General features: G+C 45.1%; 1 protein-coding gene across 5 annotated transcripts in view; it reads left to right on the forward strand.

The window, feature by feature from the left end:
• The window catches only part of adgrl1a (adhesion G protein-coupled receptor L1a), a 332,245-nt gene that overhangs the window by 232,858 nt on the left and 79,026 nt on the right, over positions 1-20,361 (forward strand). The window lies entirely within an intron of this gene.

Consider the following 20,361-nt stretch of genomic DNA (forward strand, 5'->3'; position numbering starts at 1 on the left):
ATGAGACAAAACTTTACAAATCACATATTTATTGAACACAATAAGAAAAAAATGTGCAAAAGCACAATCTGAAGCAAATAATTCAATCTAAAAGATGGCCAAAATGAACTAAAAAAAACTTTGCCAAGATTAGTCAAAACATTCAAAAACCCTAAAACTATTTTCTCCATGATACAAAAACTGTGCATTGACAGAGAAAATGAAATAAATAATTATTATGGCAGCACAGTGGACAGTTCTTGAGTGTGAGCCCGGTTGCTGTTCGTGTCAGCATTTCCACGGGTTTGTCTCCAAGTCCTGACCGCTTCCCTCTGATACGCTAAAAATCAACCTGGCATGAACAAGAGTGGGCTGGCGCTTGGCATCCCGTCCAGGATGAGTTCCTGCTCTGTGGCAAGTGCTGAACTGGACAGGCCCCAGCTCCATATGACCTTGAAAGTGACTGAATTGTGCTCACAATATGGATAGACGGATGGTCTCAACTGACGACATTTTATCTCATTTGATAATTAATTTATGAACACGCATTGACTATTCATCTCCTTTATCATGTCTCATTGCAATACTTAACAGATAACTAATGTGATTACTTTATAATTTATTTCTATTATTCTTTATTTAGCAGACACCTTTAGCAGGCCACAACTCATTTGGCATTTTATTAGCTTCTTCAATTTCTTATTATTAGAGCTGATTCCACGCTGTAACATGTGACAACTTACATCTCAGATATTCCGGACACTCATGAGAGCAAAACGTGACATTAAGTGATCTTGTTTTTGGAGCTCTGAAGCCCACATTTGTGAGGTAGTTCCATGTTAGTTCCTTTTGGATCGGATTTCTACTCTCATTTTCTTTGATGCTTAACCCAGTGAGGGTCTTTATTGAGCTTCTTAAGGTTAGGGTCTGATGTTTGGAGCCTCCTGAGGAAAGTTATCATTTTTTGTTGTTGTTATTTCTTTATGATTGTGAACCGACGTTTTCTGTGATTTAGTTTTACATTTTTTACCCAGAAGGCATTGGGGAGGCGTGTGCACCATATAAAGGTATTAATTACTGAGTGTGTTCTTCTGGTGTATTTCTGTTCTAAAAGACTTTCCGTTGTTTAAAGGCTCTTGATTTTGGGGTTTGTTGAATGGTTGTTTTGGCTTCCCAGTTACGACCTTGGCACATTTCCTCATCGCATCTCGTCTCCCAGTTCTTTTTCGTTAAAAATTCCCTCTGTCTCTCTGCAGGCAGAACACCTTATAATTGTCAGTATGACAACTCAATACCCACCTGGAGGAGCTGACGCCGTGTCTGGAAATATATAAGCAGGGGGCCAGTCCTCCACCTGTATGTCATGGTGGTTCTGCCCCGATACTCTATCTCAAGGGGGACAGGGCATCGAACTAAGCGACATTAACACAACAAATAATCAGAACAACAAAAATTAAAAAGATTAATAACATAATATGAAACATGAGACTTCAAAATAACACATTAAAAAAATGCTTGAATAGAGAATAAACCCCTGGCTAAACCAGAACACCTGGTATGTGGAGCCCAAGGGGACGGGGCCACCTGCACCCCGCCGTGTAAACGGAGCGGCATTGTGGGTGGATGAAGGTTTCGGTTTTCTGTTTTTGGTGTTTATGCTGTGGACTTCTTGGATTATCGACTTCCCGCCTCATTATAACGAGCTCTTTCAGCTTTCATGTTGGTTTTGTTCACTTTAAAGTTTACCTTTTTGTCTCAATTTTCGGTTGCCCCTGCCTTTGTTTTCTGTGTTCTTTTGTGGCTCTGACATTTTGAGTTATTTTTCCCCTCTTCCCTTATTAGATTTTAAAGTCTTTTTTCCCCCCACTTTTTGGGCCTGTGCTGGCCGTGGGCCTGCAACTAGAGTTTGGGGCTCGGCTGCTGAGGAGGTGAGGCCTGCTGTATTGGCCCAGACTTGTTTAGCCTGTTTTTATGATATTTAAGGATCACAACACCTTACTGGGGGCGCCTGGTCCCGTTTTGCTAACAAATGCGGTTGCAGCTGGATCGCCACTCCAGTTAGCCTGATGCTCAGCGTGCCTTAACTTCTCAGTTCTCAAATAGCTTTTCTTGTGCCCAGTAAGCTACTTGACTACCGGCCCACTTTCTGGTGTCTTACTAATTTTTTTTTGGTAGCTTAGTACCTCAGCAGCACTTTGGCTCTTATTCCATGTATGTAATGACAATGGCAAGTCTCAAAGGTGCCTGACAGGACCAGAAGGTAAGCCTGTACTCTGGAGACTAGCGCAATTCACAACTATAAAACCAGTTTGTTTTCTGTCGTGACCAGAATGTTACACCAGAATGGTTGTCAAAGTCTGTAAGCAATACGGAGAGCAGCATTTTATTTAAAAGACTTTTGGGAGCCCTAAGACATCTCCAGAAGGTGTCATTGCCTTTTAAGTGACACCAGAATGTCTGACCTCCGAGGATGGTGCATGCAGCAATGAAGCATTGCATGATAGTCCAGAAACAAAATGGCAACCAGGTACGCCTAAGAGATAGTATGAATAAAAATCAGCATTGCTCTAGAGAATAGAGAAAAACATGACGACAAGGCTCTCTGGAGGACTTCCAAAAAAGCTCACTTTGGGTAATGGGAAAAATGTATTTACCACACAAAACATCGATAATGTTATGGGACTCGTGACATCTACTGTGTCTCTTGTCTCCGTTTCTGCTTAACTCAGGGTTTTCCTCGGCCTGCTCCTTTACTTCATGCTCTCGGCCCGTCATCTCACATTTTCAAATGACTTGCGTTCAGGGTCTCTAGTGACTCTCGGTTGGAAGGCGTCCTCCACTTTCATGTGAAGCTGGGGGGACGTGGCGCTAGTCTTCTCCTTGTTATCTGCTTTCATTTCTTCTTATCACCTTTGGCAACATTTGTATGTCATGTGATTCCCTGTTACTTTGTAAAATGGCTCATCTAATTTGTCAGCTTTACCAGATCCCATAGCGTGCTTCATTTCACATCACCTGGCAGTCTCATCATCCAAGTCCAGGCTTCATCTCTGTTAACAGCATGGAGGATGTGCTGCCTCCTTTGGTGACTTGCGTCCTGCCACCTACCCCACTGGTACCCTAAGCCTAAGCCAAACCCTCTAACTCCCCAGATGACTCTTTGGATCTCATTCACCTCCAGTTGCAGTCTTTGGACATCCTCCGTGTGGCTTATGGGCACAAACTCGGTACCCAGGCCTACGGGACGGCACATCATGGAAAGACGTCTCTACTCAGACGTAGTAAACATGTCATGAAGTTCTGGGACGCTGTTTGTGTCGCATTGGTGATATCAGCTTGCGGCCAGGAGCTCACTCTGATCCTGCCCGCCATACCACTGCCTGTTGTCAGGTTTAATCGCCTTCATTTGATGGGCATTAAGAGGAGGAACAGATTTATGTTTGACTTGGGTGGTGTGGAGTCCATCAATGACAGGAGGAGCTGAAACCTCCTGAATATTAGGCAGGCCTCGCTGGGCATGAACATCTCCTTCCTTCCTTCCTTCCTTCCTTCCTTCCTTCCTTCCTTCCTTCCTTCCTTCCTTCCTTCCTTCCTTCCTTCCTTCCTTCCTCACTTTATCTGCTCCCACTGCACCTTACGGTGTTGGGGTCTTGAGCCACTGATAACATTTTTTTCTGTCTGTGGCCAGCATCTTCATTTGTTCCTTGGTCATCCCTCTTTTTCCGGTGGCTTCTTTGACATTTCCTGCCCATACCCTTTCATTTTTTTCCCTTCACCCTTCATTTCAAACACCTTGTTGGTTTCCCTTGTTTTGCTCCACCGTACTCTGTGTCTGTAACATTGCACCTCTTTTATTTTTATGGTCTCCTTGAGTGGTCGTGTGAGTGACTCTTTTTGGCCTCCATTGCAGCTGCTGGTATGTCGGATCTTTGTTTGTCTGCTATTGACCAGGACTCCGCAGCGTATGATGTTATTGGCACATCTTTGCTGTTGTATACAGTTGGTGCCTCTTTGCCTTTCTACTTAATCCTTTCCCCCCTATTAGGGTGTTGTTATTTTGACAATTTGCCTTGTGTGTGCCACACACGTGCGAGTAGGAGGACGTTGTATGGACCAAGTGAGGGTAATTCCATGCCAGGCCAGGGGCTGGCAGGGTGCGCTAAACCTTCTTCTGTTATCTCTACCGACCAGACATGGGAAAACCTGTCGGACTCATCCCTGAAGATGTCACTTCCGGTTCTGGCGCCTAGAAGAACGTCACTTCCAGTTACGACATCAGAAGGAGGTCACTTCTGGTTCCCATACATCACTTCTGGTCTTGGTGTTTAAAGCCGCCATCTTAACAACTGCTCTTCAGTTCTTGTTTGGACTCCAATGAAAACACTACTGTCTTATTTTCAAAACCCAGTGCAGCCAGGGTTGTTATACGGGTGGCTGCCCCAAACTTTTTTAAGTGTGTCGAGTCTGATCATTTTCACAGTGGCATAGTCGGCAGGATGATGACCTCCTTATTAGACCGGAAGTCAAACCTGAACAAAGACTCGACGCACTACCCAAGCCTACAACCGAAGAAGAGTCGGGCAGGTTTTCCTATATCTGGTCTGTCTGGTTCAGCGCACCCTGCCACCCCCTGGCCTGGCATGGAATTACCCTCACTTGGTCCAAACAGCTTCCTCCTACTCGCATGTGTGTGACGACTGTTTCTAATTCCTTCATTTCGCTTTACATCTTCGCTCTTTACTACGGCACGGTATTTATATTGTGGCCGGGTGTGGGCATGACAGTTCAGGAGAGCAAAGAAGATTTTGTGGTGCCAACCGGGTCATCCCTTTTATTTTCCCGAAGATGAGAAAATAATGAAAAACGAGTGTAAATAGCACTTTAGTGGGGAATTGAAGTACAGTCAAGGAATTTGTTGGTTACTTCATCTAACAGGTTGCTCAAGCTAAAAAGCGACGCTCCTTGTGGGACGCCTGGGTTTTTATGTCTGTGGGACTAGGAGGGTCGGGGCAAATGACCTTCACCAGGTGGCTTCTCAGCACTTTGGAGAAAGAAGGAGATGACGGCGTTAGCAGCAGCGCCCCCTCTTGGCTCGGTGGGTTATTACCAATCTCGAAACGGGCCTATGAGGAGCACACTTGACACAATATTGACACACTTTGTACTTGTGTTCTGTCTCTGTGTGGGCCCGAGTATCCACTGCGTGGTGTTTTCATTAATCGCTGCTCATCGTTTTTAAAATAAAGCCTACGCACGTTTAGTTCTCAGGCCGATTATAAGACTGTGGTGTAGAGTGAAAAGTCTCCAGTGGCACATTACATCTGAATTATATGGCAAGAAGGGCACTCCTGGTACACCACTGGATCACAGAGATTAGTACAAATAAGTCGGACCGAGCGTCGACACTTTATCGGCACTAATTGAGCCTTTCAATCAATTCCTTGTGCCTCAGCTGTTGTGTGACATCCATGCAGCATGTGGGCCGCACGGAGCAGAGCTGTGCCAGGTGGGATCTGACATGTCGCCTTCAGAAAGTGAAATGGCATCAGTCATGTTACCGGAGCCTTGAAATGTATGCCATTCACGGGAAATTGTCATGGCAATAACATCCGACATGGCAATCTGCTGACATCGCCACACGCACGCTGCAGTGGAATTGGCTGGAGGGACAAGAAGGGATTTTAACAGCTGATGGAGTTCAAACCCTCACCGAACCTGGCATACTGAGTCAAAGCCCAGTGCTGCCGTCACAAGCTTCTCAGTGGCTGCCATTGCAAAGAATGATGGGAAGGTGCCAACTGGGACGGGACTCTGTACAGTGCGGCCACAAAGAATGAGCCGAAATCCAGCTGTGCAGAGGGGGCTGATTTAAACTCTGGGCTTAAGTCAAGTCCTCTTACACCTAAAAGTAACTCCTTCTAAATTTCAATTATGTTTAATTTTATTAGAGTGCTTACACGTCATTAAAACTGTAAAATAAAGCAACAGTAAGTGACAGTGTAATACGTCAGTGTGTCCAGAGTCTGGTGAGATTCTGAAGTGTATGTGCCAGTCTGCAACATGTCACCAGTCACGATAAACATGGCGTATCTACTCACGTATAAGTCAGGTCTTGAAACACGAAAAATTGATCATAAAATCAGACCCCGACTTGTACACCCGCTCAAAAATGCGACACTTACTTTTTTTTTATTCATCTTCTTGCCTCCTCCAATCTCACATCAGTTTCTCAGACACATCGAATTTTGCTGCAGCAGCGCAGTCAACAGTTTCGTTCGCCACTTCAACGACTTTTAATGTAAGACCAGCTTCATAATTTCTTTTGATTGAACGCTCCATCATAGATAAGGCTTACAATAAAGGTGTGTGAGGGTGTGAGATACAAAAAACACAAAGCACTCCAAACGTCACTTTGTAATAGTCCGGGTATTACTGTGTGGGAACGTAGGCACAATACATAGAAAACAAAAGGGCATGTGCTCCGTGGTCACTCTCTCAGGTGGGCAAGCGTTAGCTATTGTTGGATCAATAGCGTGAGATTTCCGCATTTCACTTATATGACCGACATTATAAAATACCGGAAATTATACGGTAAAATCAAGTCCCGACTTATCCACGGGAAAACTTAAATGCGAGTACATATGGTATGTTAAAATGTATAAGACAGAAAGATTTGAAAGGCACTATACAATAGATAGATAGATGTGAAAGGCACTATATAATAGAGAGATAGATAAATAGATATGAAAGGCGCGATAGATAGATAGATATGAAAGGCACTATATAATAATAATAGATAAATAGATAGATAGATGTGAAAGGCACTATATAATAGATAGATATGAAAGGCGCGATAGATAGATGTGAAAGGCACTATATAATTGATAGATAGATATATAGATATGAAAGGTGCGATCGATAGATAGATAGATAGATAGATAGATAGATAGATAGATAGATAGATAGATAGATAGATGTGAAAGGCACTATATAATAGATAGATAGATAGATATGAAAGGCGCGATAGGTAGATGTGAAAGGCACTATATAATTGATAGATAGATAGATGTGAAAGGCACTATATAATTGATAGATAGATAGATAGATAGATAGATAGATGTGAAAGGCACTATATTATTGATAGATAGATAGATAGATGTGAAAGGCACTATATAATAGATAGGTAGATTTGAAAGGCGCGATAGATAGATGTGAAAGGCACTATATAATTGATAGATAGATAGATAGATAGATAGATAGATAGATAGATAAATAGATATGAAAGGCGCAATAGATAGATAGATAGATAGATATGAAAGACACTATATAATAATAATAGATAGATAGATGTGAAAGGCACTATATAATAGATAGATGGATAGATGTGAAAGGCGCTATGTAATAGATAGATTGTCATGATATTGTCTCTTGTACGGAGTCCAGTGAATTTCTTCCTTTCTGTTTCCAGCACCACCACTTGTGCGTAGAACTTCCTCGACTCTTAACTTCTGCCTTCCATACCTGCCAAACCTCAGACTGCATTTGTCACAGCGTAGCAGCAATGAGCTGCCCCCTAAATGCCAGGTAAAGTCTGTTGGCTTAGCCACCCTAACATCAGCAGAAGTGCTCAGCACCAGTCTGCTTTGATTCTTCCTGCCTGCCTGCTCAGGTGAGCCTTTTGTCTGATGAGGTGTCTGCTGGTGTGGGACCCCAGCTCAGAGCTCCCTCAAGTGGTGCCCACAGATGTCTGGCCACAGTGAACAGCAGGGTCCTCCTAACACATTCAGGCCCTGAGGGAGCTGCTGGGCACCATATAGTGGAGCAGATGACTGAACGATTTCATGTTTTGGTCTTTCGAGCTCCTGTATGCCCGGCCTCTGAACCTCCTTATTGTCTGTGTACGATGCTTGGGGTGATGTCCTCTGTATTTTAAAAATGTCCACATTGTGCCTGTGTGAGGCGCTGATCTTTGAAGAGCACAGACATTCATCATGAACAGAGCTGTGTGATGGACTTTAGACCTGCAGCTTACAAAGAGCCGTCCTCCTTGAAAGGCGCTCTACACCATCATACATCATCATACTTTGTTCTGAATATGCTGAAAGTTTGACTGAAGTGCCTGTCGTGAGCTGTGGGTGTCACATGAGCAGCAGTAGACAGGCACTCGAGGTGACAAGCCCGCGCCCCGAGAGCGTGTCAGGCGCACTTCACGGGTCTCGTGAGGTAATCGAGGGGGCGTTCGATTAGGTAATGGGATGCGGTTGTGTTGCCGGAGGTCATTGTAAATCGGTCCTCTACTTCTGTTTTTATCGTCTTTGCTTTAGTTTATTGTTTGGCGTGTTGCTTTTCCGCGTCGTCTTTTTGTGAGTATCGTCAGGGCTTGTAATGCACCTGGAAACACGACGTTAACATTGATGGAATGGAATAATTAGCAGCTCACTTAGGGCTTCATCAACGCATCACAAATGGATCGTCTGCCTCCTGCATCATAAAGAAGAATACGACTGCAGAGCAACCCGCCAAGTGGCCTGCAAACTCTGCCAGCTGAGTGACGCCAGGAGCAGGATGGCAGAGGGCAAAAGTAGTGGCCTGGCAGCAGGCAAAGCCATCTGATTGGTCGGCATGTTCACCTGTGTAGCAGTCGAGCTGGGCTACTGTCACACTTCTACATTTTCGTTTAAAACATGCAGACATTAGTCTCTCATTTCCGCGTTTTGTCGGCGTCTGTAACCCCTGAAAAGGAACAGTTCTGAAAATGGCCACACAGACTCGAATCGCGCTCTGATTGGTTCAGGCTTATTTCGTGTCCCTCCTCTGATTGGATTCTGCTCGTTCCGTTTTCTCTGCCGCTTTTATCTCAACCACAGTTGCCCCTCTTCCTCAGTCCAAACAGAACAATCTCTTGCTTCATCTTTTCGTATTCGTCATTGCTGTAAACACGAGGGGCAACTGAGCGTCTAGCATGGAGGACATGTCCTCCTCCTCTTCCTCCTCCTCCTCACTTGTCTCCATTTTGCATGCACATTTCTGGACTATAAAACCAGTTTGTTTTTTGTCAGGACCAGAACGTTAAATCAGGATCGTTGTCAAAGCCTGTAAGCGATGATCCATGTATGAGAGGCCGCACTTTATTTCAGAGTCTTTTGGGAGTGGTAAGGCGTTGCCAGGTAAGTGTCATTGACTTTTACGTGACACCAGGATGCCTGACTCCCGAGGAAGGTGCCTCTCTTTCGGCCTTTTCATTTTCATTTTAAATGCTGTCTTTAAATGAGCCGTTTCAGTGTAAACACTCACATTCCACCGCGCAGCTCCTATCCGAGGGTCGCTGGAGATGTTTGTGGTCCCCCCGTTCTCTGCGAACGGCACGGACTGGCGGGCAGCTGAAACCGCCGTGTCTGGCAGCAGTGAGCGTCTTGTAGTCCAAGCGCCTTGGCCGCCTCTGTGTTTGGTCAGACGTTAATTAAACCTTCTGCATGTTAAGTGGATTGTGATTGGTGGCCCTAATGAAGGACGCAGAGCAGCGGCCTGAACACACGACATTGTGCCTTGTCACGCTGAAATATGCTGGAAGAGATGTCACCTTGATGGCAGCCTGCCATTCCCTTTGCCCAGGGCACTGACACAACCCCATCCCACCACAGACGCTGGCTTTTGGACAGGCTAGGTGGTCCACTTCTTCTCTGCTCTGGTGGACTCCATGTGCATTTCTTCCCAAAACAATACCTGATATATGGATTTGTCTGACCACAATGCGCATTTCCGCCGTGTGATGGCCCATCTCAGACATGTTAACATATGGCTTCCTTTGTGCACAGTGCGGTGGATGTCACTCCGTATCCAAAGCCCCCCTCAGCCCCTTGCTCTTCTGTCGCTCGTTGATGAAGGACGGTTCTTCTGAGGGATCAGAGATCACGGCCACTCAGTCAGCGTAGGCTTGCTCCCTTGTCCTTTACACATCAGAATTTCTCCTGATTCCTCAACTCTTTTAATTATTTTATGGACGGTTGAGGGTGAACTAGCCAAATCCCCTTCTGATGGCTCTTTACGGAGTGTTGTTTTTAAACGTTCCAGGGATGCAAGCATTTGTGGGAATAACCGGTGATCCTCAGCCCATCCTGGAGGTGGTTTGGACCCCAAAACTGGATTGCAGTCACCTGATGAACACGGTCTGTTTCTACCCACATCGTGAGTTTCGTTTTTATCTTTAAGTCATTGTTGGCCCTGTCATAGATGGCTGGCAGCTCAATCCAGTCGGGACGTCCCAGGATGGGAAGAATGGACAAGGGCAGCCTTTCCAGGGCACTGCCTCCCCCAGGACGCTAGGTGGCAGCTCCCCTGGAAGGTAAATGTAACCCTGGTATGTGGAGTCCATTTTCTCAGCCCTGTTGGGTGCCACCAGGGGGAGCTCCTAAAGGACTTGGGGACTCCTATTTTCTGTACAACCCAGAAGTACTTCGGATTCACGAGGATGGAAGCCCACAGTACTTCTGGGACGCTTGAGAACTGATGATGTGCCATTTGACCCGGAAAAAGAGAAGGACCACTTTCGGGTCATGGACTATTTAAAGGACTGGTGAGAACCCAGCAGAGGAGCCGGAGTTGGGTGGTAGAGTGACGGAGCCTTGGGAGGAGAGGAGGATTATTGTTATTGATTTATCGTATTATTATTATTGAGTGTTGGAGAATTGTGGTGAGTGTGGTGCTTTGTGCACTGTTTTTGAAGAAGATCTTAAATATTATACTTGGTGCTTTTTACAAGACGTCTGTCTGTTGGGTTTCAAACCATAGCGTCCACAGCCCTAACTTGTTGAAGGCTCTCACTGGCAGCAATGGGGGCGTATTTACTAGAACATGAAGCGGACCTGACTCAACACATTTAACATCTCGTCTTTACGTCAAAGTGAATCTGAAATCGCTGCTGTCTGCCTTCATTATCATCATCCATACCATCCCAACTTGTACAAGATGAGGCAGGGCGAGAGTGAAGCTTCCCACATGTCAGGTGAATTCCTCAGAAGTCCAATCATCTTTTCACAGTTAAGAAGCGCGGATTCTTTCCTTTTAAATGTTTCTCAGTGGGTGACAGCTCAATAGTACAGAAGTACAACAGCAGGACACCAATGGTAGAGGCAGGTGACGTCACGCTCGTCCCGCTCTCTGTACGCCACGGTCTTTGTCTTTTCCAACGATGGGCGTGTGCTCGAGGCAGAGAGAGAGAGAGAAGGAGATAAACGGCCATTTGCGGCCTCCACTTAGCAGCCTGTCAGCCCTCCGTCTGCGTCGACCCTCTCATTTTCTGTCCGGAATTTATTTGTCTTTAACAGAGTTACAATTTAGCGGCTGGCTTCTGTTTCTTTTTAGAGGTCAAGCAATCTGAAAGCACGTCACCTCGCCCCCACGTTTATGCCAAGGCTTTTATGAGCTCTACGGCCCCCATAGGATTGTAGTAAGTGACACAAAGTAATTGTCGGTGCGTGGAAATGATGGCAAGAGGGCCGGTGCACGCGGCTCAGCCTAAATGGCACATTACTTAAACACGCGGCCCTCTAATGTCAGAGCGGCAAAGACGGCTGAGCCCCCTGCGGGACACCGGTGGCACCGCCACACATTCCTACTGTTCTTGTCACAGCACTCAATTCCCACTTTGTCATCCTGCTTCCTAATGAGACATTTCATTTATTATTATCGGGGTGGCTTGAATGGGGCAAGAGGGGCAAAACTTGCAGATGACAGGGTGGTGAGACGGCGGACCACCTCAAGTTGAATTCGTTTATTTCATCTTTTGTGTGTTATGTTATTTTTTGTTGATACTCTGTTTAGTTTATTTGATGTATGCTGTTTATTGGTTACTTTCATTTTGGTGTTTTGTTAAGTTGCAATGTTTTAGTTTTGTTTGTCTGTCCTGTCCCCTACGTGTTGAGCCAGAGGAGACGGCCCCGGCTTGTGTTTCAGGTGCACCTCCAGTCACTGGGACCTGCGTATCTCCTTTTGATTCCTGGCCTTTTTGATTTTGTTTTTCAGGTTTTCTGCTCCCCTCCGCTGATTTCTCCTTGTTTGCTTTTCTCCTGCTGTGCCTTTTCTGAAATTTGTTCAGTGGTTTCTTTAAATTTTGAAGAACTTTGTTTCATTCTTGTGTTAGAGGTTTTCCCTTTTTTCTTTCTCTCCTTCTGATATTTTTCAACTTTAAAAGCTTGAGCTCAATAGTTGGCCTGGTGGACGTCAGAAGCCTTCTCCCTTGAGATGGGGTGAGGCTGCCTGACGGTGAGGCCAACTCAGTAGGCTCGGACCTAAAATGTTAGGATTGGTACATTGTATTTATTGTCTGTGCCTTCTCTTTTGTATTTTTAATGATTTCCTAGGATTAGTCGCATGTATGACTTTGATATCAGCTTTCCTCTATCTGACTTTCTTTAAAATGTGATCATTTTTATTGGCTGTCCATGACGTCATTTTGGATTTCTATGTTTAAAATGAATGAAAATCAAAATAAAAAAGTAATAATTCAAAAAGGGTGTAATACGAAACAGGCAGGCAGAAAAAGTCACAGCAAGGGTTTGCCGCAAAAAAACAAAAAAGGCAACTACAACAAACAAAGTCAGTGAGCTAAACCAAAAGACGAAGAAGAAACTCACAAAAACAGAAACTCCAGCACTCCCATTGAAAGGCACCGGCCTACTCAGTCACAATGTCACCCTGATGAATGTATAGACTGGGGGTGGTCCTTCAGCGGTGACATCAGAGTGAGGCTCCTCCCACAGAACACAAAGCACATAAAATAAATGCATATATATATAGGGACCTGAGGTTCGCTTCCCGGGTCCTCCCTGCGTGGAGTTTGCATGTTCTCCCCGTGTCTGCGTGGGTTTCCTCCCACAGTCCAAAGACATGCAGGTTAGGTGGATTGGAGGTTCTAAATTGGCCCTAGTGTGTGCTTGGTGTGTTTGTGTGTGTCCTGCGGTGGGTTGGCACCCTGCCCGGGATTGGTTCCTGCCTTGTGCCCTGTGTTGGCTGGGATTGGCTCCAGCAGACCCCCATGACCCTGTGTTCGGATTCAGCGGGTTGGAAAATGGATGGATGGATGGATATATATATACCGTATAAGTCGGGTCTTGAAACCTGAAAAATTGATCATAAAATCAGACCCGACTTATATGCCCGTTCACAAATGTGTCAAAGCCCAGTGTTGCCGTCACAAGCTTCTCAGTGGCTGCTATTGCAAAGAATGATGGGAAGGTGCCAACTTGGACGGAACTCTGTACAGTGCGGCCACAAAGAATGAGCCGAAATCCAGCTGTGCAGAGGGGGCTGATTTAAACTCTGGGCTTAAGTCAAGTTCTCTTACACCGAAAAGTAACTCCTTATAAAGTTTAATTATGTTTAATTTTATTAGAGTGGTTACACGTCATTAAAACTGTAAAATAAAGCAACAGTAAGTGACAGTGTAATACGTCTATAATGTCCTTATTGTGACATGTGCAGAGTCTGGTGAGATTCTGAAGTCTATGTGCCAGTCTGCAACATGTCACCAGTCACGATAAACATGGCGTATCTACTCACGTATAAGTCAGGTCTTGAAACACGAAAAATCGATCATAAAATCAGACCCCGATTTGTACGCCCGTCCACAAATGCGACACTTACATTTTTTTTTTTACATCTTCTTGCCTCCTCCAGTCTCACATCAGTTTCTCTGACACGTCAAATTTTGTTGCGGCACTGCAGTTAACAATTTCTTTCGTCACTTCAACGACTTTTAATTTAAAACCAGCTTCATATTTTCTTCTGATCGAACGCTCCATCGTAGATAAGGGATGTTCTTACGATAAAGGTGTGTGAGGGTGTGAGATACAAGAAACACAATCGTTGGGGTATTACCGTGTGGGCACGATACATAGGTGCTCCGTGGTTACAATCTCAGGTACAGACTTGTATTAGGGCCACGGAGAACACAAAACAACGAATATGTCGAGAATAAAGTCGAAGAGAGGAAGTACCGAGTAACATGGGTCAGGGAACACTTAGCACCAAGCATTTCATGTGCTACATTACTGATGGCGGGTTTGTGAAACATTGATTTTAAAATGACGTTTACAGCATTCTACTTTAATAACAAAATAAACTATGAGAATAAAGTCAACATGTTGACTTTAATCTTGACGTTTGTGAAAATGCCGAGAGTGAACTCGGGGTGTCAACTTTATTCTCGACGTACACTTTTTTTTTCTTCACTGTGGCCCTCATACACTTCCGTACTCAGGTGGGCTTTAGCATATCAGAATCTCTTGGACCAGTAGCGGGAGTTTTCCGCATTCGACTTATACACCCGACATTATAAAATACCAGAAATTGTACAGTAAAATCAAGCCCTGACTTATCCGCGGGACAACTTAAAATCAAGTATATATGGTGTATATATATATATATATATATATATATATATATATATATATATATATATATATATATATATATACGGAAACAGTATTGACAAAAATTATACAATTACATAAATTTTAAAAATAAATAAATCCAAAAATAAAATTTGTATTGAAAAAAAAATAAAATAAAATTAGGTCAGAGCATAGAGTGGTCTCTTCCCTGTCTGCACACTTTATTATGTTAAATATGTGAATTTCCCATTGGGATTAATAAAGTATCTATCTATCTATCTATCTATCTCAATCTGCACTCAGTAACCCGTAGGTGACGGTAAAGGTTTCCACATTTCTTCACAATCAAAGCCTGAAATCTCTGCTGCGGCCCTCCACATTGTGCTCTGGTGCCTCCTGTTTACTTCATTTCTCCGTGATGTGTTGAGAACTTAATGGGAGTCCACCTGTGGCACATTCAATTAATTGAACATCATTTCGAAAGACACCCGTTCACCTGTGTATTGAAGGTCCAAAAGTTCACACTGCAGGTTAGGACAAAAACCAGGAGCTCTCATGGACCTCCGACTGTGGGGAGGCATAGATCAGAACAAGGGGATCAAACCATTTCTAAATCTTTGAGGGTTCTCAGAAGCATGGTGGCCTCAAGAATTGTGAAAGGGAAGAACTTTAGATCCACTAGGACTCTTCTTGGAGTTGGCTGTCTGGCCAAACTCCGCTCTTAGTCAGGAAGGTGACCAAGAACCCAATGGTTACTCAAACTGAGCTTCAGAAGTCCTCTGCTGAGATGGGAGAACCTGTCAGAAGGACATCATCATCTCAGCAGCAGTCCATTAGTCAAGCATGTTATGGTAGAGTATCTCAACGGAAGAAGATTCTCTTGACTGATGAAACTAAAATTGAACTCTTTGGGCAGAACTCCAAGAACTGCTCATCACCTGCCTGATACCATCCCTACGGTGAAGCAGGGTGGTGGCAGCTTCGTGCTATGGAGTTGTGGCAGGGGCAGGGAGGCAGGCCAGAATCGAGGGAGGGATGACTGAAACCAATACTGAGAAGACTTGAAGAATACCTGCTCCAGAGTGCACACCACCTCAGACTGAGGTGACGGTTCACCTTTCAGAGTGACAGTGACTCGAAGTGTACCTGTGGAATGGCTTTGGGACAAGTCTGTCCTTAAATGGCCCGGACTTAAACCCAATTGAACACGTGTGGAGAGACCTGACGATGGCAGCTTACAGACGCCTCCCATCCAGTCTAACGGAGCTTGAGAGGATCTGTCAGGAACAATGGGGTAAACTGCCCAAATCCAAGGGTGCAAGAGACTTACCAGTTTTGCTGGCGTCCCACGGCAGACTGCCCCTTTGGTGATGGGGTCACCGCTCCGGCTTGTCGTTTTCGGCTCAGGCCACTCCATTTCCTGACTAGTAGATGAGTGTCCTTTCAGAGCAGATGTAGCTGCCGATCTCACATTGAGGAGGTTTACGTTATTTTAGGGTTGGTCCTGCTAGCACTCGGGCAGGCCATTCGTCCCTCTGTCACTCTGATTGGCAGCACTCGCCATGGCAGGAAGCGGCGCTCCCAAGCATCATTAAAGAATTGTGCGGAGAGCGGCCACGTGATTCCCCGCTCCTCATGACTGCGGCTTCTTGTGCGAATAATAAATACGCTCAGCTTGAAACAGACAGCGTACATCTGGAGGCAGCGCGGACTCCCGGCAGAGCCTCTTAATCTCTGCTAACGATTCTCTCGCTGTCACCTGTAAGTCTGCAGGCGCCCTCCTCCCGCTTTGCACGTCAGCAATCAATTATTGTGCTGCATACAGGGATTTTCATCACGACATAATAAACAAGTCACTTTTCAGGGAGCTTTGCATGGAAATCTGCGGCGTTTCACAGTAGTCACCAAGTGGCGGAAATTAAGAGGGCTGCCAACTTTATCTGAGACTCCCGAAACGTGGCAAAGCCTTGAGAATTGAAGTCACGGACAAAGCAGAATGATGGTTTCATCTTGGCTGGCTTCTGCCTCGTCGTCACATCTGATGAGCCTGAATTTGTTCACATTTGTAAATTGTGTTTCCTTTATGCAGTCAATGGGCCGTGATGAAGGAACCCTGGGCTCTGGGACTGAGCATCTCAGCAGCAACACATTTGAAACTCATGCTTCCTATCGCTGGGGACACTTTGTGTGCCAACAACGAAAGGGTCACCTGCCACCTTATATGGGCATCTCGAGATTAAGGCTGGCATTTCAGGCACTGGCATCACTAATCTTCCAGCCACATGTACTGTACATCCAGCAGATGACGTTGGCAGGTTTGGTCACCTTTGATCCTGAAGTGAGGCTGTTACAGCAACATTCCACCCAAAACTTAGGTCCCCTACCCCGTGTTTGTGCTGAAGGCCAAGAAAAAAAATCAAGTCCATGTTTTTTATCAGGAATGCAGATTGCAAAATTCCTGATGCAAAGGGTCTTAAAATGGAGACCCTCAGCACCAAAAGAAAATCAGGATATCTCAAACGACTTGTGTCACTTATTCCAAATGACTATGTCACATATTCTAAAAGACCCGTGTCCAGTTGTATGCTCACACTTTCCTTAACACGCATATTTGTTCATAATTTTTTTTTAAATAAACCACTTTTAAAAATTCTCACTGTTGTGAACTGGTGACACAAACATAGCAAAAAAGGGGCAAAGGCCTCCAAAAAGGCCCACAAACCAGGCTGGGGCCTTCAGCGGCCTGCCTAGAAATAGGCCTCACCCCAGGCAGCCAGTGTGTTGAAGTATCAGTTTGTAACAACAACTTCTTCTTCCTAGCGTTGGTCCCACACAATTGCAGGGTTCACTTGTCTGCAACGTCTCCTCCATTTGGCCCGATCCAGGACATCCTCTGGGGCAACACCAGCAATTTTCTTGTCCTCCTTGATCCGCTCCGTCCAATGTTTCTTCGGTCTCCCTCGTGGGCGTCTGCCTTCGGGGCTATGGTGCAGTGCTGTTGTGGTCACCGAGTTCTCATCACCACAGGTGACATGCCCATATCATCATAGTCTTGCTTCACGCATCTTTTCTATGATTGGTGCAACTCCCATCCATTTCCGGACTTCAGTGTTCATGACATGGTCCCATCTCGTCAAACCAAGGCACCACCACAGTATCTGTGTTTCCATCTCACTAAGGGCCTGTTTGTGCTTTGCCCTCTCAGCCATAGAGGGCAACTTGGCGCACCACAGTTTTTTATATCATGGACTTTAGACAGTCTAGCATGCGGTGGTCGTAGAGGACTCTGGTGACCTGTCGCCACTTCAGCCATGCAGCATTGATCCTTGCATGAATGTCATGGAGCAGGTTGCCATCGCTGCTGGTGACTGAGCTGAGATGCTTGAAGTCAGTGACCTTTTTTAGGTCTTCACCACCAATGCTGATGGTGCCGTTGGTCTGCGTGCCACACTCCATGTTCTCAGTCTTCTTGATGTTAAGCCACATACCATTGGTATCCAAGCAAGCCTTCCACTGCTGTGTTAGCCGCTCCAGATCTTCATGGTCTTCATCCACAAGGAATATGTCGTCGGTGTAGAGGAGCGACCATGGGTGGGGTGTTTGGAGATCAGAGGTTACCACGTCCATGCATAAGATAGGAGCGGTGAGAGGATGGATCCTTGGTGGACTCCAACGTTGATTACGAAAGGTGGTGAGACTCCCACTGGACACTGGACCGTTTGTAACAACATTTATATTTATTTCTCATCCCTTTTGGGCAGGCCTTGTGTGCACATATGTGACTTCAGTGGTGTGCTTACAACAGCGATTCTCAAACGTGTTTGTGACCCGAGTTTTCATAACAGTTTTAATTGCGCCCTCCCAACGTTTTTTTGAAAGGAGCTCACTAATACCAATTTGTTCTTTTTAATTAATGATATATCATAAGTACATATTTTATTAGACCTACTTAACTTTTATCGACATTTATCTAACTCTGTATTTATTTTTCTAGTATCAGAATGTAGTTTAAGTTCATTTGTTTTGGTTTCAATAGATGGATTTCTCATATTTTCGATTCTTGTTTTCTTTTTTTCACATCTTCGCGCCCCCCTTTTTGTTACTTCGCGCCCCCCAGTTTGAGAACCACTGGCTTACAACATCCAAAACCCGTGTGTTGTGATCTGGGGACATTTCAGAGTTTTCATTTCCTGTAATTTCTTGCGGTTCTTTTGAGTTCTGTGTATGGTTTTTTTTTTTTATTATTGGGAAATGTTTTCCTCTAGGAGGCGCTAACTGCCTGGAAATACGTTCATTTTGTAATTGTGGGGTCTTAAGTTACCCGAACTGTATAGATATAATATTAAAAGGCGATACCCCCTCCCTTAGTGATACAGTGGTAAGAAATCACATAGGAGAAATAACTTTGCTTTCTTAAATGACGATTTACACGGCATAAGAGACGAGGGAGCCATGACAAGACTGTCACCGAAGTGGGAGCTCGATGTACAGTGCGTCCAGAAAGTATTCCCAGCGCTTCATCACTTTGTCCACATTTTGTTATCTTACAGCCTTATTCCAAAATGGATTAAATTCATTTTTTTCCTCAGAATTCTACACACAACACCCCATAATGACAACATGAAAAAAGTTTACTTGAGGTTTTTGCAAATTTATTAAAAATAAAAAAATTGAGAAATCCCATGTCCATAAGTATTCACAGCCTTTGCCATGAAGCTCCAAATTGAGCTCAGGTGCCTCCTGTTTCTCCTGATCATCCTTGAGATGTTTCTGCAGCTTCATTGGAGTCCACCTGTGGTAAATTCAGCTGACTGGACCTGATTTGGAAAGGCACACACCTGTCTATAGAAGGTCCCACAGCTGACAGTTCATGTCAGAGCACAAACCAAGCATGAAGTCAAAGGAATTGTCTGTAGACCTCCGAGACAGGATTGTCTCGAAGCACAAATCTGGGGAAGGTTACAGAAAAATTTCTGCTGCTTTGAAGGTCCCAATGAGCACAATGGCCTCCATCATCTGTAAGTGGAAGAAGTTCGAAACCACCAGGACTCTTCCTAGAGCTGGCCGGCCATCTAAACTGAGCGATCAGGGGAGAAGGGCCTTAGTCAGGGAGGTGACCAAGAACCCGATGGTCACTCTGTCAGAGCTCCAGAGGTCCTCTGTGGAGAGAGGAGAACCTTCCAGAAGGACAACCATCTCTACAGCAATCCACCAATCAGGCCTGTATGGTAGCGTGGCCAGACGGAAGCCACTCCTTAGTAAAAGGCACATGGCAGGCTGCCTGGAGTTTGCCAAAAGGCACCTGAAGGACTCTCAGAACATGAGAAAGAAAAATCTCTGGTCTGATGATACAAAGATTCAACTCTTTGGTGTGAATGCCAGGCGTCATGTTTGGAGGAAACCAGGCACCGCTCATCACCAGGCCAATACCATCCCTACAGTGAAGCATGGTGGTGGCAGTATCATGCTGTGGGGACTGGGAGACCAGTCAGGATAAAGGGAAAGATGACTGCAGCAATGTACAGAGACATCCTGGATGAAAACCTGCTCCAGAGCGCTCTTGACCTCAGACTGGGGCGACGGTTCATCTTTCAGCAGGACAACGACCCTAAGGACACAGCCAAGATATCAAAGGAGTGGCTTCAGGACAACTCTGTGAATGTCCTTGAGTGGCCCAGCCAGAGCCCAGACTTGAATCTGATTGAACATCTCTGGAGAGATCTTAAAATGGCTGTGCACCGACGCTTCCCATCCAACCTGATGGAGCTTGAGAGGTGCTGCAAAGAGGAATGGGCGAAACTGGCCAAGGATAGGTGTGCCAAGCTTGTGGCATCATATTCAACAAGACTTGAGGCTGTAATTGCTGCCAAAGGTGCATCGACAAAGTATTGAGCAAAGGCTGTGAATACTTATGGACATGGGATTTCTCAGATTTTTTATTTTTAATAAATTTGCAAAAATCTCAAGTAAACTTTTTTCACGTTGTCATTAT

The sequence above is a fragment of the Erpetoichthys calabaricus genome, chromosome 17, assembly GCF_900747795.2.
Source record: "Erpetoichthys calabaricus chromosome 17, fErpCal1.3, whole genome shotgun sequence".
In the NCBI taxonomy this organism is placed as follows: Eukaryota; Metazoa; Chordata; class Cladistia; order Polypteriformes; family Polypteridae; genus Erpetoichthys; species Erpetoichthys calabaricus.